The 13422-nt window shown below is 45.0% G+C and overlaps 1 protein-coding gene and 1 long non-coding RNA gene across 2 annotated transcripts in view; one reads left to right on the top strand and one right to left on the bottom strand.

Moving 5' to 3' along the window:
* MTIF3 (mitochondrial translational initiation factor 3) overlaps positions 1-4217 on the bottom strand; it is a 12466-nt gene extending 8249 nt beyond the window's left edge. Inside the window, 2 exon segments of the mRNA XM_074377963.1 lie at positions 202-364; positions 3859-4217. The gene's annotated coding sequence lies outside the window, so the exon portion shown is untranslated.
* LOC105066251 (uncharacterized) overlaps positions 1-13422 on the top strand; it is a 17644-nt gene extending 4222 nt beyond the window's left edge. The window contains exons 2-5 of the long non-coding RNA XR_835036.3: positions 3277-3385; positions 10654-10944; positions 11143-11406; positions 12315-13422. This is a non-coding gene — a long non-coding RNA (uncharacterized LOC105066251). The remainder of the gene's footprint in view (positions 1-3276; positions 3386-10653; positions 10945-11142; positions 11407-12314) is intronic.

Consider the following 13422-nt stretch of genomic DNA (forward strand, 5'->3'; position numbering starts at 1 on the left):
TCTTCAAGTCAGTTACATAAAATATGCATAATTTTATAGAATGAGGTTGCCATTTCTGACTTCACAATTATTCAGACCTGATGGATCATGCTTTGCTACTAGAGCTGCATCTGTGGGTAGTTTTAAGTTCAGGGGTAAGTCCACAGTCTGCAAAGAAACACGTATTTTCTTTCTTTTTATTCCCCCTTGTTCTGTACCTACTTGAGATCAGATCACTGAAAAACTCCACTCCTCCAAGTGCTGGAGGACGAAGTGACAAGCGCCCCGGAGCCCCTCTACGCCTCTGTGCTCGGTCCGTTCTTGCACCTCCTGCTGACTTCAGTGCTCATTCCTTTTCTTGGACCTCTTCGGCAGCACCTTTCCCCTAGGCAGATTTCAGAAAAAGTGTTGATTATGTTATTCCAGATGCGCAGAACACAGACTAATTTCAGTGTTTGATCCACATATTCCGTAAGAAATAACTCAGATATTAAGCCATAAAGTGGGCAGTTGTGCAATAAACATGTGGTACTTCCATATGCCGTGTGTTTCAGGTGAGCTTAGGGCAGTGTCCTTTACATTTTCACATTAGTCTTCAGTTGTCCAAAGTGAACCATATTCTTTGAGGACTGCTATCGAGTCCAAGCTCACACTGCTCGTGACAAGACAGGCCAATAAACTGAGAGACAAGTTGCTGCGGCAAGGAATAACGACTTTGTTTGCAAAGCCAGCAGACTGAGGACTAGTGTCCCAAAGAACTATCTTCCCCAAGTTAGAATTCAGACTTCTTTTATACTAAAAGGGGAGGGGATAAAGTCCTGGTTCTGGCCACACTTGGAGGGGTGGTGCTAATTTCTTCCTTCCTGCAGTTGTTTACAGGTGGGCCTGGTCAGGATGTTTCCTGTGAGCTAAACAAAGATATTTTAGCTTAATGCTCATTACGTGGGCGAGGGGTTCCCAGGGATGGGCCATTATGTGTAATTTAAGCTAACAGGCAACCTCCCTTTGGTGATTAACTCATAATAGAACACAAAGGTTCTTCCCTATTATAGGACTACTTTCCCCAACTTTTATTATGAAAATGTTTAAAAGGTAAGAATGGTTGACAGATGGTACAGTGAACAACCCCCGTACCAGTCCCCTAGATTCCACTGCTGCTCTCCCTGGTTTATCTGCCCATCCATCTAGTCCTCTTTCCGCCCATTTAACTTATGCTATGATACATCTCAAACTTAGCTGCGATCATTGGTACACTTCATCCTGAAACACATCAGCATGCATGTCAGTAACTAGAGTTCAATATTTGTTTACCATTTCTTTCGTTTTTGAGGCAAAATTTACATATAATGAAATGTATGAATCTTAAGCATATCGTTTGACAACACCTCTGTAACCAAACTCCTATCAACATGTAGAAAATTACTATCGCCCCAGAACGTTCTTGCATGCCTCTTCAAGTCACTTCCAACTCCATCCAGAGGCAACAAATGATTCTTCAGATTGTTTTGCACCAGACTGTTCCAACATTTCATTTAAATGGAATCGAACAGTATGTACTCTCTGTTGAAAGGCATCTCAGCATGTTTTTCAGACTCATCCAAGTTTGTAGGGTTTATCATCACTTTGTTCCTTTTTACTTGTGAGTCGTGTCCCAGTATATGAATATACTGTGGTTTTAAAATCATTTCCTGTTGATGAACACTTAGGCTATTGCTACTTTTTGCTAACATGAATAAAGCTGTTATGAACATTCTTGGACCAAAAAAAAAAAAAAAAGGTGACCAAATGATTACTGCTCCAGAGGACACTTGCAGGAGGCACTGATAATGTATTTATAAGGAAACTGCCTGTCCTCTTAAGAAATTAAGTTGTTTGCAAGCATGTTGAAACTGAAGAGATGAAAATAATATATTGGTTCACTCGTTGCTTTTCTTTCCTACATCGCTGATACTGTACATTGGTATCTCATCCAGGGACGTTGGATCAAAAGTTTCCATGGATTCCAGTGGACTAAATAATTGTGAAATTCATTTTGCCAATTCCTGTGACTTTAAGAACCCTCTCTTGCTCCTTCCCAAGGAGTTTCACTAAGTCCTTCTGCCTGCAGCCTCCAGCCGTCCCACCTGCCCCATCCTGGCCTGGGCTGAGCACAGCGGTCACCAGGCCTTCGTCAGGCCGTGCAGCCCGCTGCCTCTGGGGTTGTTCTTACCTAAGGAGCTCAGTACTCTCCACACTGAGGTTGGCTGCTTAAGAGCTAGAACACAGATTTGTGACCCTGGAAAAAGCTAAAGTATGTCTTGGCCAATTAACTACATTTCTTCCTTTGGCCATAATATTTTGTTTATTTTTTAGTTATTTTTTTAAATGAGCCATGCAGAAAACATTTTAAAGTACGCTTTTAAGTCCTGAGCTAAAGATTCCATACTAAAAGTTGTACTTATTCCTGTATATTAACCTTCTAAACAGTCACCTCACCTTCCAGAACTCCCCATCTCAGCGACCAGCATCGCAGTCCACCCAGAGCCACCTCGCCTTTTCCATGTCTGCTCTCCCTCACTCTCATGGCTAATCCAACACAGTCTCCTTCATTTTACTTCCTAATGCCAATCAAACCATCCACTTCTCTCCAAAGCCACTGTCACCACCCGAGATTAAGACATCTTCCCTCTCGTTTGGATTCCCATCAGTCTCCTAACTAGGCCCGTATACCGCCAACTCTACAGTCTCCCCTCTGCGCTGCTGGTGCTGTCACCACACCCAGTGCCCTTCCACTTTAAAACCGCCAGGACTTTAATAACCAACAGCTTTCAGGAGGACAGAAGGTCCCTGCCACCTCTCCAGCCTCATTCTGTACCAAACTTCCTTTATGCCTAAACCACTCTGGCCTTTCTGATCTTGAAATGCTCTTCCCCTTGACTTAGGGAACCCCTTTCCTGCCTAGCGCTATCTTTCTCAGGGCATTCCTCTGGTCACCTCCAAGGCTAAGCCAGATCTCCCCTGACCGCCCCCCCACCCCTCTTTGGTCGTTGAGCTCAGCATTAAGTGCTTCCACAGTCATCTTTCCACGACTGTAATTTTGTGATTATCTTATCACCGTTCCTCTCCTTCACTAGACGGTAAGGTCTACGACTCAGGGAACGAATCTGGATTATTCTTTAGTGATTCGTGCCTGCCACAGCAAACAATAACTGATGTTCCAGACCCCTCCGCCCTCTGTACTTTCTAACACTGAAGCCTCTTCTCACGTGTACTTGGAACTGCGGCTCTTCAGTAAGAAAATTTGTTTACTTCTTTCAGGAGTCTTATGCCGTGAAGCCTAGCAAATGATAAACGGGAGAAAAGGAAATCCCAGGATCACCTGACGATCCTCCCACCTACGGCCTCCTTCCGCGTAGGCAGAGAGCAGGTTTGTACATCACCTCGTGCCGCAGGAAAGCCAGGTACCGAGGGCTGGGCCCCCCGCGCGGAACTGACCGGTCACCTGCACCTGCAGCGGCCAGGCCCGCCCGAGCCCCGCCCCCGCGGCTCCTGGGCCGCAGACGGACGTAGCGGCGTACGGCGTGCGCGCGCGCAAGTACGTGCGCGGGATGGCCGGGCGGAAGGTCCCGCGGACTGAGAGCCGGGGGCGGGTCTAGGTCCTGCGGCTCCGGATGCTTGGGCAGCGGCTTGGGTTCAAGATAGCTTTCCAGTCCGGCCGAATCCCCGACGCCGTGGCAGGGCCTGAGGGGCCTCTCCGCTGGCGGTTGGGCGGCACTGACCTTCCAGGGACGGGGACGCGGCCCAGCGCAGTGCCGCGTCCTCTGCAGGCACGTCCCGAGGACCCCGTCCTCCCGCCGCAGGCCCCCTCGGCCGCGCAGCGCCTTTCGCCCTTAGCTTTACCTGTGCGGGGCCGCCGATTGGTAAGGTTTGGCAGAAGGAGCCTGCAAACGGGCTCCGCGATGAGACCCTTTCGCCTTCCGTAGTGGGAGGGGCTTTGTCTTTAAAGGAAAAGTGACGTGAGGGGGCGCGTTTTTCCGGCCAGGCTTAAAGTCCTCCGACAGAAAATGCGTAGGGCGAGGGGAGGTGCTTGCGGCTGGTGCTGCTCACCTGGCCTGCGGCGGCAGAGGCGGGGCGAAGACTGGTGTGCTGGGTCGTGAGGCGATCAGAGCATCCCTTCCTTTGGTCCGTTACGTTGACGCCAGCCTTGGTGTGGCTGCGTCCCCACTAGGGCATAGATCATTCATACACACTCTTTTTGTTTAATAAAATACTATTTTGATGTGATGCTTAATAAATTATTTCATAAACGTCTTTATAATTATTGTGAGTTTGGGAGCGCTGCCTCTATGTGCAGGTGAGCAGGCCGACTCGGGAAGGAGAGGTTCCCCTCGGGTCCCAGGTAAGCTGCGCGTGCAGGTTCACGTGGTGCGGTAACCGGAAGAGCTCGGAGCGGTCAGCGTTTAACCCAGGGGAGACCTCCCACGTGGGTGTGTGGTTTGTGTAGACTCCAGAGCAGTTCTAACTGTAGGTGAGCACCGTGCACTTGGTTGCTCCCCTGCCTGCTGGGGTCCGCCCCCGCCCCTTTCACCTCTTCACTAGGAAATTCCACAGTGGCGGGGTGGGAATCTATGATCGTGACTCCGTAAAGCCATCTGGTTAGATAATACTTTGATTTATATGGAAGCACACTGCATTTATTGGATACTTTGTAGTCCAGCAGAAGACGTCCCTTTTTTCTATTAAACAACTCACATCACTCTTTACCTCCTTCATTACTGATGAGGAAGCTAGTTCAGCCTTAAATAGCTCCTTGAGAGCAAAGACAAGTCTCCGTTTCCTCATCAAATCCACGGCGTCTGGCACAGTAGATACTGAATATTTGTTGAAGCAGTAAAGTGGTAAAGCCAGAAAAAACTGACCCAAAGGCCAAGGTTAGTGTTTGTATATTGGCCTTTTCCAAATTAAACAAGAATTAAGAGTTTCATTTTAGTCAACCAGAAATTCTACCATTTCCCTGTGTGCCTGCCGGCTCTGTTCTAAGTGCTTTACCTCTATAAGTCATTTAGTCCTCAGGAAAATCTAATTACCCTGTTTCACAGGTGAGGGAGCTAAAGCATGAAGAAGTTAAATAATTTCCCCAAAGTCACACAGCTTGTAGCAGGGTCAAGATTTTCAAACAAAACAAAACAAAAAAGTAGTGCCAGAGTTGGTGTTCTTAATGCTGAATGTCCCTTACGAAATGAGTGCTTCAGTGGAGTTGAGTCTAAAGATATTAAGTGAAATGTGTGAAGATACTAAGTGAGATCTCTTCTCTTGGCCTCTGCTTTGACCTCCGACTGGAATGGGATGTGGCAGCTTTTAAAGAGTCCTTGAGAATCTTGGGCTCAGCTCCAGTGGTGGTGGACTTTGAAGACCCTTGAATAACAATAGTAGAGCTGGCAACTGGCTCTTTGAGGACCCTTCCTGTACTTATGGCCTCTGCTTGCTAAGGCACCCTACTGGGTTTGGGGATGTAATAGGACTAAGTCACAAAGCCCCTGTAAACTATCTGATTCCACATGTGCACAGAATGGGACTCAGAAGTACATAGAGCTTTCCCAATTGTTACTGTTTCTACTCGTAATTTACAAAAAAAAAAAAAAAAAAAGACAAAGCCTAAAATATAAAACTGTAACTCTATGATTCAAATCCTGGTAACTGAAACTACATTTTCAACCACAGAGTCATTTCCATGTTAATTTTCATGGTTGGTCCCTGAGTGACACAGTCGGTCCCTGAGTTTCCTCACACAATGTCTATATTGATGCTTTGCTCTGATGAAAGATTAAAGGAAATATTCTGTCCCTCTCCTTGCCTGTTAGCTTGCAAAGTCGCCTCCCTCCCCACTGGTGTGGAGGGAACCTTCCGAAACAGGGAGGCATGTGAGACAAAAAGAGTTGCTCAGCCCAAGGTCACTGAGATTAGTATATCTGTTCCACGAAGTCCTCACTCTGTGGGAGATTCCTTTAAAAGTTAGTATCATGAGGCTGTATCTTCATGATGCTGCAGTGATTGCAACAAATTCCTTTAAGAAGCTAATATGATAATCCTGTGTTTATTTTGAAATTGCTTGGATGTGGCAAAGCCTGGGTGGGGTCAAATACTCAGTATATTCTTCCACAAGGAGTTGTTAATGGATTGGAGTTAGTTTACATACCCGCCCCTCCCCTTCTGCCATCAGGACCGCTTGGCTAAAACAAAAGGATGGAAGTCTATTTCATGTGAGAGCCCACGCAGTGCCAACTGAAACTGAAGCCAGTGAGAGCGCTGTCTTAAATGACAGTGACGTTATTGTTACAGTGCCATCGAACAGCAGGGGGGATCCACTCTCTCCTGAGGGTATGCTTACCAACCTGTCCAAAGGGACGGAGAAAGCGGGGGTGTGCCCTGAGCGTGGGGTGACTCCCAAGATGCTCTCATCCCAGGACTACATGTCTATTATCACAACATATGAAAGCTGGAAGCCTTCTTACAGAATCTCTGCTGTGATCCCCAGGCAGAACTGTGATTAATCCATTCTAAACATGTAAACATCCTTACACTTGAAGGAAGGAAGGAAGGAAGGAAGGAAGGGAGAGAGAGAGAGAAAGAAAACTCCAGGCAAGGAGATTCAGCCCTCCATCAGTAGCTCATCTGGAGGTTTTAAAGGACTGGGGGAAATCTTCCTTTAAGTACCATAAATCCATCACGCAGCTACTTCTGCTGGAACAGCTGGTGACCACATCTGTGTTAAAAGCCTCAAACTATTATTAGATTCAGAATTAACTTCTTTATCATGTGTAAAATTTCCCATAATGTCAGACTCCAGATGAATCATTTCTTTTATCAAAAATGATGAGGGGGGAGGGTAGAGTTCAAGTGGTAGAGCGAATGCTTAGCATGCACAAGGTCCTGGGTTCAATCCCCAGCACTGCCTCTAAAAATAAAATAAGTAAACATAATTACAACCTGCCACCAAAAATAATAAAACATAAAAAAAAATTATGGCACCAACTACTAAAATGTGATGGTGGCTGAGACTGAGCAAAACAAATTTGTCTAAAATGAATGACATGAATTATTTTAAAAAGCTCTCATGTCTGCTAAATAAAAGAATATTTATATATGGAAGATCCATTTATCTTCCGTGGAAAAGTCTCTTGTGCAACCGAATGAAGCAGAAAATAGGTTCAGAAGTCCCTTTTGGAAAAACAGAAAGAGCCATATGTTTCCATTTCAAAGGTGTTGAGTTGCTGAGGTGATCTGCTAACTTCGGTCATTTTGAAACACTGAATGAAAATAATTTCCATTACCATCATAAGACGTCACGCAAAAATACAGAGAGCTAATGTGGGAAACCTTATGAAACGTGCACTGTTTCCTACTGTGTAAATCAAAGCAAAGCAGGACGGAGTTATTAGTGTTCAACATTTTAAATAAAACCCAATAATGGTTTTAAACACCCACACGAGACCTTCTGGTTACAAGGCTATTTAAGGAAGGCAGCACTTACAGCAAATACAGTGTTAGTGGTGAAACAAATTTGTGCTGTTTCCCAGCTTTGAGGGGAATGGAATTAAAAGGAAATTATTCCATCTTGGAAATATCCTCAGATGTGGAGTTTCGCATGTTTACTGTAGAGGGAAGACTTTCTGCTGGACATTGTCGTCCTTGTTTGGCTTCTCTCCCCGTGGAAGTTGCCAGGTTCCACTGCAAAGATTTTAAAGACTGTCTTGCTGGCAGCCAGGGACGTATCCATGAACTTACCAGAGTGGAAGTGAAAGCTCTGTTTTAATTCTTTGGTTTTTTTTTTTTTTTTTTTTTGCAACAGTAAATCTACCAATTTTCCAGTCAGTTGAACACCAATAGATTAATTTGTTGAAAGTCTGCATTCACAAAGAAACCTGAACTTCAGTAGCTTGAATGCCCAAAACTGCACCATGATGGTTGAAGGGTAGACACTCTTAACAGCTTGCTGCAGGCCACTGTCACCTGCTTCTCTGCACAGGTGCTGACCCCGCGGTCCCTCTGGGGCCTCCTGATGGGGGCGCAGGAAGGCTGGGCCTTTGTGTGCTGCAGAGAACGCTTTTCCAAGCACTGGGCCAGTTTTCTTCAGCAGCCACAGGAAGCAGAAGAAAGAAGAGGTTAAGGGCCACCACAAGGGTCAGAATGGGTTAAATGCTGTTAACATCGGAGGTTATAGCTTTTAACAAGAGCTTCAAGAAAACTTATTTGAAGATGCAACTTGTTTCTTTTTTGTCAACCGTTATTTTTTTTACCCCATTGACAGTGACAGCTTAACAGAGTTTTTATGTGCTAGAGGTTTTCATCCTTTAGAGGACAAAAGACTGTGTTCCTAAAGGGAGGTGCAGGTGGAGGACTTTACGAAGCTTCCATGACTTTCAGATTGGGAGCCTTAAAATAGACTCCCTGCTTGGCTAAATCAAAAATAATCTGCAAGCGATGTTTTGAAAAATCCCTATTCGGAAGCGAGGACTGCTTCAGTGGTCACATGCAGAGGCTCAAATTTCCAGAAGCTTCTTTGTGTATATTTTGCTTTCAACCATTCTAGTACAGTTTTCCCAGCTGCTATTCAAAATACCAGAGAGACCCCCTCTTAAATGTCCATACATGTATTTCCTTAAATTTCAAGCGTCCTGCTGGGAAGAACTAGTTGTGTATTGTACTTTATGTAAGCAGAAAGGATGACCGCAGATTTCTGTACACGGCCTCTGTGCTCTTAGCAGTCTTAGTCCACGTTTTCTGTTCAAGGACTAAAATGTTATGGAAATTGGTCTTTCCGAAGAGAGCCATGTAAACTCCAGCCTTTCAAGTGGAAACCCACACCCTTCTATATGTGTGATCACCCAGCACTGACGCTGAGTGTCTCGCATTGTACAAAGGCCTCATGTATAGTTTAGCTGCATTTCTACCACAAATGAGGTTTGATTTTTTTTAATTAAAAAAATTAAACATAATTTTTAAAGGTTATTTCCATTTACAGTTATTACAAAATATTGGCTATATTCCCTGTGTTGTACGGTACATCCTTGAGGCTTGAGTGTTTTTGAAGGCATTTTAGACATTTATTTAGCTGAGGTTTTAAAATGCGGCACCTGGGGTTCCAGAGCCATGTGTTGTACCTGATGCTTAGCAGGGTAAACGTAACCTCCACATCCAAGTGCTGGACCAGAATCTGCATTTGATAGCATGACGATTTCAGGTATGGCGAGGACTCATTTAATTATTATTTGGGAAATAAGATGTTTTCTATAAGAGTCTTCCTGATACCTAAGCCTACCTCTTAAATGAACACAAAACTTCTTACCATTTTGAATAAAAGTATTTTATATAATGTATTACAAACTTTCTGTAATATTGCTTTCTGAAACATGGTAGGATGAATATTGTTTTCAAGAATGGGAGTGTGGGGGGCATATAGCTCAGAGGTAGAGCACGTGCTTAGCATGCATGAGGTCCTGGGTTCAATCCCCAGTACTGCCACTGAAAAATAAACAAACCTAATTATACCCTCTACACACACAAAGAGAATGGGAGTAGCATTACAACTACACATCATCATGCAGTGGTGTATCAGACAGTCACGCTGTACTAAATGCCACGACACTAGGTGGCCCAAACTGTCATGGGTTTTTGAATTTGTGATTCTCCTTTTTGTAGATTTTCTTACTCCTTTCTTGCCATTATACTGCCCGCTATCTCTTGTTGCTATAAGTGCTCACCTAGCTTTAATAGTTCGTTCTGCCTCCTACAGTTCTGCTCAGGGTCAAGTTCAGTCTCACTCGGCCTAGTGCAGGGGTTGCTTAAGGGGACCTGCAGCTCTCCATCCCACCTTATGTCAAGTCAGCCTACACACTGCGGGAGGGATAACCTTGCTTGAGTAAAGCTCCTTTTGCACCACTGCCTCGCTAGAAAAACTGCTGGCGACTTTCCATGGCCTGCTCGCCAAAATAGATGGTGATTCTCCACTGCAGCCTTTGTCGTCCTCTGTCATGATCTCTAGTCTATTGTGGTTGACAAGTCAGTCAATCCACCTGCTCTGCCCAGGCCCCTCCCTTTCTCAGTCTCTGCTCCTGGATGTGACCCCGGAGAGGGGAGCCTTACAGTCCAAAAGTCCTGCCCCCATGCCCTCTCCTGTTCACAGCTGACTTGGACCAGGAGCCTGACCTGCAGGAAACCTTCAGTCCACATGCTGTGACAGCTTGCAAAGTCAAACTGGGAGAACCGCTGGATGTCAAAGGGCACCTGGGACAGAGATACTAGTTGGATATCCATCACATCCATTCTCTTCCTTCCCACATTTTAGCTGAGCACATAGCTGCCCAGAATAAAGACAGTATGTGCAGCCTTCCTTACAGGTAGGCGGGGCCATGTGACCATGTTCTGGCCGACGGAGTATATGTGTGCATGGGTGTGGGTATATATGTATGTTTCTAGACATATACGGACATATTTATTCCCTGTAAGTCCTGGGGAAGTCCTAGTTTATGCCTGTTATTCTGGTATAATTATTAATAGCATCCTTTTTAACTCTCACAAGGGCTCCAGTTAAGGTGGCATGTTACATGGTCACCCTAAATAAGCAGATGTGTGCAGCTTCCAGAAAGTTTTCTCAGAAGGAGAACATGCTCTTCTCCGCTTCTTCCTTTCTGCTAGGCTCAGAGGTGCCCATGACAGCTGGAGCCTACTTGGCCTCCCGGAGCAGGAGGGCTCGGGGACTGGAAACCGTGCCCGTTGGAGACAGGGGAGCCGGGGTCCTGACATGGGCGCATGGTGCTGCGGGATCCCTGACAGTAAGAGAAACGAGCTTTCGTACTGTGGCTGAACCTGCTCTTAACCAGCTCGGTACTTTGTTTCGTGGTCCAAGCCAATGCCACGTGCTGGAGTTCTTCTGGGAGGAGTCAGTCTGCAGGGAGAAGTCCGACGGGGAAATAGACAAGCACTGAGGTGAGCCTGGGGGGCCCTAGGAGGAAAGGGGTAGGAGCCTTCATTTCTACCTTTCTGACTCTGATCCCCTGGGGTCCAGTGGGCTTCACTTCCTGTCTTCAGATGACTCTTAGGTGGACTTTCTTATGGTAACTCTCTGTTGATTGAAACCAGACACCTTCACAGCTTTAACTCTCTCCTCCCACCTCTGCTGAGCAGCTGGATGACTTTGCTGTGTCCTAACTGTGTTTGGGGCTGCCCCAAAGGATGACAGCTGCTTTCCCAAGCAAAGGTGTTGGCACGGATGGAAGGACCCAACCGGACTGAGAAACACATCCATTCTGTGAACATGACAGAGTCAGAGAAGAAGACCCAGGGCAGCGGGGATTCTGCGTGTGCAGAGGGGTCCGAGAGCCCTGTGGCGGACAGCTGGCCAGTGAGAACGGCTGAGGACAGAGAGTGCCAACCTGGAGCAGGTGACAGGTGAGCCGGTTTGTTTCCTTAGAAACTTTAGAAACATTGTTGCCAGTGAAAGAACCCAGTCTCAAAAGAACGCATTGTTTTTCCATTTATAAGAAATCTCCCCAAATGGCAAATATATAGAGACAAAAAGTAGATAATGTTTGCTTAAAACAGGGGGTGGGAATGGGGAATGATTGTAAATAGAAGTTTTTTTCTTCTAGGGCAATAGATGTGTTCTAAAATTAGATTGTGGTGATGGTTGCACAACTATAAATTTGCTAAAACTCATTGAATTGTACACTTAAAATGGGTTGATTTTACAATATGTAAGTTTTATGGTGTATATTGATATTATATATCCTTAAGGCTCTTTTTTAAAAGCCAAACGAAACATTATTTTAATAATAAAGTAATTACAGTGCTTCTAGAAAAATCTTATTATATAATATTTTTCATTTTACCAAATTTTTATTTCTAGTATTGCATATATTTTAATCTCAATGACCTGTGAAATGCTCATTGGGATACTAAATATGAGCTGCACTTTTATTTTCCTAAAATTATTGTTATTCAAAAAAGCAGCTTGTATTTATTTCAATTTATGTGGTATTTGATAAGAATGTATTTATTTTTCCAGTGAGTCAATATTCTGTGGAACTGAAGGTGCTCAGATTTTATACTTTTGTCTTAGCCATTACAACATATAGTTATAGCAGAATTTTCATGAAGTTTACATTTAAAAACTATCATAACTTTAGAGTATCATTTGTTTACTGCTGACAGAGTATCATGTAAAATGAAAGTAAAAATAACAGCTAAATTTTGCATTAGGTTTTGAATCCGTTTCAGTGGGTGATATTTTATAAACCTATATAAACATTAATGCTTATTATTCCACAAGAATATAGATTTCTTGTTTTTACCAACAGTTGTCTAACGTATTCTCACGAGGGGAGGCTGGACCAGAGCTGACCCTTCATACTCAACGTGTTTGAGTGTCCAGGATGCTCTGTAAAAGCTGGATCCAGAAGTTAGTCCTACAGAATTTCCATTCTGTCGTCAGACTCTTTAGGGAAAGTCTTGTCTTGCTGGCTGGAGGTTTCCCTCCTGGTTGTCACTGTTGAATTATTCTCATGTGCCCTGAAGATGCTGTGCTGACTGGGAGTCAGGCTTCTGAGGACAGGAACTCAGCAGTTTGGTCAGCCCTAACTCCATGACAAACAACTCGTGGGCTTCCTGAGGGGGGCAGCACACACAACCGTTAGGAACAGCTACACAGAAGAAATCTGTTCAGGACGGAGAGTCTTTGACTGTAGAAAGGATTTGTCAGTCAAGCACCAAGAGTGAGAAAAAAACAAAGGAAGTACCCGGGGTCAAATGATCGTGGGAATCAACTTCCCAAAGCCCAGCACCTGGAGTTGGTGCTACCCCTGCTCAGACCAGGAGATGCCCTCGGGGCAGCGCTGGCTCAGGCTGCATGGCCCTTCTTGGAAAAGATGCTGTAATTTAGCCCCAGCCCCTGGGAACCCAGCTGTGGGAACATATCGGGAGGGGTGTGAGTGTCAGCACAGTGAGGGGGGTGCTCAGCCAACCAAGACTGCCTGGCATTTCCCATCCCGCTCCCCCGCTGTCCCGGGCCTGCGTCCCCAGGGGCGTTGGGCTTTTCCTGCCTTTCACAACAAGTGCTGGGTCCAAGATGCTCTGGGACAATCTTTCCCTGACATTCTTTTTTATGATGGCTCCTCTCTGGTTTTACTGATGGAGAGATTCTGTCTTGTTTTTGAGAAAGAGAATTCTGGGTCAGAAAACAGCCTCAACACCTCGGAGTCCTGGTCTGAATTACAGCCTCCTGCAGATCCAACTTGGTCCCAGCCTGAAGGCGAAATAGCTTCAGGGTTTTATTAATAATGCTGCTATAATATGTGATGTATATACATGTGTGTGTACGTATGTATAGAGTTTACAACATGCCAGCCATTCTTCTAAGCATGTTACATCTGTAGACTCATTTAGTTCTCATAAAAATTCTATGATTGA

The sequence above is a fragment of the Camelus bactrianus genome, chromosome 14 (genome assembly GCF_048773025.1).
Source record: "Camelus bactrianus isolate YW-2024 breed Bactrian camel chromosome 14, ASM4877302v1, whole genome shotgun sequence".
NCBI lineage: Eukaryota > Metazoa > Chordata > Mammalia > Artiodactyla > Camelidae > Camelus > Camelus bactrianus.